Consider the following 4,067-nt stretch of genomic DNA (forward strand, 5'->3'; position numbering starts at 1 on the left):
TATTTGTTAGGAAATAAGTGTCATATTTACATAGATCATAAAAGTCTGAAGTACATCTTCACTCAGTTCGAGTTGAATATGAGGCAACGACGATGGTTAAAGCTGATCAAGGATTACGATCTAGATGTCCATTATCATCCGGGCAAGGCTAATGTGGTAGCAGATGCTTTGAGTCACAAATCGCACTATCAAGTGGTTCAACCGTTGTTTGAGGATGGGTTCAATCTCATGCATCCTGAAGTCTTATGTCACATACAGCTCAGTTGTTCACTTGAAATTCAAGTCATCGAGGATCCGAAAATTGACAAGGGTATTTTCCACATCAAAGAGAAGATAAAAAATGACCCAAGGACTCAGTTAAAAGTTGATGAAAAAGGGGTATTATGGTTTCAACACCGGCTGGTAGTCCTGAAGAATCGAGAATTAAAGAACCGCATCATGGATGAAGCACATCTTTCCAAGCTTTCTATTCATCCTGGCAGTAGTAAGATGTATCAAGACCTAAGATCTCACTTTTGGTGGACGAAAATGAAGAAAGAAATAGCAGCATATGTGGCCCGTTGTGACACCTGTTGCAGAGTCAAGCCTATACGTATGAAACCTGCAGGTCTATTGCAACCGTTGTTAATTCTAGAGTGGAAATGGGAAGAGGTCAGCTAGGACTAAATCACAGGTCTACCGACAACACGAAAGGGGAATGACTTGATTTGGGTAATCATAGATCGATTGACCAAGTCGGCTCATTTCATTCCTGTTAAGACTCGTTACAGACCTCCCGAGTATGCTGACCTATATCTAGCTGAGATTGTTAAGTTGCATGGTATTCCCAAGACCATCATATCAGATAGAGGACCGCAGTTCACTGCTCATTTCTGGGAGCGAATGCATAAGAGCTTGGGGACTAGTCTGATAAGAAGCACAGCGTATCATCCCCAAACCTCGGGTCAAACGGAAAGACTCAATCAAGTGCTCGAAGATATGTTGAGAGCATGCGTGTTATCATCCAAGGGATCATTGGAATCATGGTTACCCCTCGCCGAATTCTCATACAATAATAGCTACCAAGAGAGTATCAAGATGGCTCCGTTCGAAGCGTTGTATGGTCGTAAGTGTAGGACTCCGTTAAACTGGGTCGAACCTGGTGAAAGAAGATACTATGGCATCGACTTCGTAAACGAGGCTGAGAAAAAGGTGCAAATAATATAAAACCATATGAAGGCGGCACAATCGCGACAAAAGAGTTATGCCGATAAGAGGAGAAGGCCACTTGAATTCAATGTGGGTGACTATGTTTACCTCAAGGTTACGCCAATGAAGAAAGTTCAGCGTTTCCGGGTTCGAAGCAAGCTTGCACCCAGATATGTGGGACCGTACCAGATACTAGAAAGAAAAGGCCCCGTGGCCTACAAGATTCAATTACCTGAAGAGTTGAGTTCAATCTTTCCAGTTTTCCATGTGTCCCAACTACGGAAGTGTTTGAAAGTACCCGAGCAGAGGATCGAACCCCGAGGAATCAAGATAAAGGCAGACTTAGAGTATAAGGAGCAACCAGTGGGTATCGTGGATACCAAGGAGCGGGTAACCCGGAACAGAGTGGTCAAAACATTCAAGGTGGTGTGGAGTCATCATGACGATAGGGATGCCACATGGGAAACCGAGGATTACCTAAAACAGTTTATCCAAAATTTCGTAAAAAATGGTTAGTAACCCAAATCTCGGGACGAGATTTCCCCAAGGGGGGATGGGCTGTAACACCCTAGGTGTTAAGCATGCACTTAGTCTCATAAACTCATTCATAAGCATTCTCATCAAGCATGGCATAAGCATCACATCTCATGAGCACAATCATAATTCAAAGTGTGATTTTATGTGCTTTATTTTATGAGAATTAAATATGTTAAAAATATTATGCTTGCTTCTAAAAATTGTGAAATATTCAAATTAGGTTGAATTGTGTGTTAAAAGGTTTAAGAGTAATTTTGTGAAATTTTTGGAGCCATCGGATTTGAGAAATGGAATTTATACAAAAATCCTTAAAATGAATTTGTTTAAAAACCTAGAACTAGTTTTAATCTGTGATTCAATTTCTATTTGGAATTTGGCTTTGCTTATTAAAACAAAGTTGTAGGAAATTTTATGGGGATCAATTCTTCCTTTTACTCCAGCCCCTGAAAAGTTATGTAAAAGCTTCAAAAGTCTTATTTAAACATTTTGGAGAAAAGAAATTCAAAAAAAAGAAAAGGGGACTGGCACTGCTGGGCCGCCCCGCCTCCCTTTCGGCCCAGCCAGACAGCGCGGCCCGCTTCCCCTCCCCTCTCTCTCCCGCGCGCGGCGCCCGCCTCGCTCCACCCGGCGCCGGCCACGTGGCGGCCGTACGCCGGCATCGTGGACGCGCCGCGCCCGACCGGCTTACCCCGGTCGGGACGGCACCCCGCGCCCCGACGTGCCATTCTGTCCCCCGCTCCTCTCTCTCTCTCTGTCTTCTTCCTCCTCGTGCGAGCAGCTGCAGTAGCCGCAGTGGCGCTCCGCCGTGCTCCATTGGCGCTGAAGCCTAGCTCCCAACTTTGGTCACCAGCGCTCGATTAAACCCACCCCTAGCTCCGCCTCGACGAGCACAATCTTGTGCGCACGCTCTCGGGCGTCCGCGTCAAGGTATTACGTGAGATTTCACCGCCGCGACATGGCCGGAGCTCCGGCGAGCTCTCGGTCCGCGCGAATCTTCCCTTTCCGACCCCCTTTCTCTTCGTTTTTTGCGCGTTGTGGTCGCCATGCTCCCGCGAACCCTAAGCACTCCGTTCGCGCTCTATCGGCCGGAGACGGCCGGACGCCGGTGAGCAGCGCCACCGAGCTCCGCCATACGCCATAGCTATCGCTAGGGACCTCCTCCGTCGATGAGATCTAGCTCAACGTGTTCGCCTCGAAGAGACGAAGCCGTAGGTGCCCTCCGCGCCACCAGAGACCTCACCGTCGGCAAGAGCCGGCCGCCCGAAGTCGGCCGGAGTGCTGCATGGCTGACCCGTGGGGACACAACCCCTGGGTGCCGCCTGTCAGCGCCTCTGCGGGTGTGGATCTGGGTAGATCTAGCGTTTTCCATCGGTTTTCTTAAATAAAGGTTTTCCAGAAATTGATTTAAATGATGAAAAATCCATATCTTGAGATGCATGGCTCCAAAATTGATGATATAAATTTTGATGTGTTCTATATTCTCAGATCTATAGTTTGGTGTGGTTGCCTGTCATGTTTGAACAACTTTTCTGTACAAATATATTTGATCCATGTTTTTGCTGAATTTGGAAAATACATAGTAATTAAAATATAGCTCAGAAAAATATGAAACTTGTTTTGTTGGCTCTGCATGGGTGATTAGGCAATGGGAAAAATATGTTACACATTATTTGCTATATGAATTACTTTATGATGATTTAAATGCATGCATGGCAGTGGTTTATGATTTTTAATAAATAACTGGATCATGAAATTAATCTGGAAATTTTTGTGGGTGTTTCCTATGATAATAAGTAAATTATAAAAATATAAAATCTGCTGTTTGACACTTACACAACAGTAGGATAATTATACTTAATTATATGGGTTAATCTTGTGATTTTTGTAGCTCAAAATAAATGTCCAAATATTATGAGAAATTTATGGTATACTTTATGATTGATTAGTGGTCTTCTGTAAGTTTTGCGGAATTTATTGATGAACATAAATGTATGCTACTTTTGTAGGCCTAAAAGTGAATAAATAAATTATAAATTGTTATACATAGATTAAATGTAGAAAAAGGATGTTTGATGTATCTTTGAAGCATCTTCTTAGCTTGCTGGTTAACCATGAAGATAACTTGTAGAGTAAAGTGCAATAGATGCTTAGTTGGATTGCTTGTACTTGGATGATGTTGACTACCTTGTAAGAGTGACCACTTATATCATCTATGCATCATGACATGATCATCTGGTATCCACTTGCATAAGCATTTTCATCTCGGGCATCTCGCACTACACTCATGAGCACACATGCATCATACAGGCTCGCAGGAGAACGAGGTGGGACCCGAGGAGCAA

This window comes from Sorghum bicolor, chromosome 4 (assembly GCF_000003195.3).
Source record: "Sorghum bicolor cultivar BTx623 chromosome 4, Sorghum_bicolor_NCBIv3, whole genome shotgun sequence".
Lineage (NCBI taxonomy): Eukaryota > Viridiplantae > Streptophyta > Magnoliopsida > Poales > Poaceae > Sorghum > Sorghum bicolor.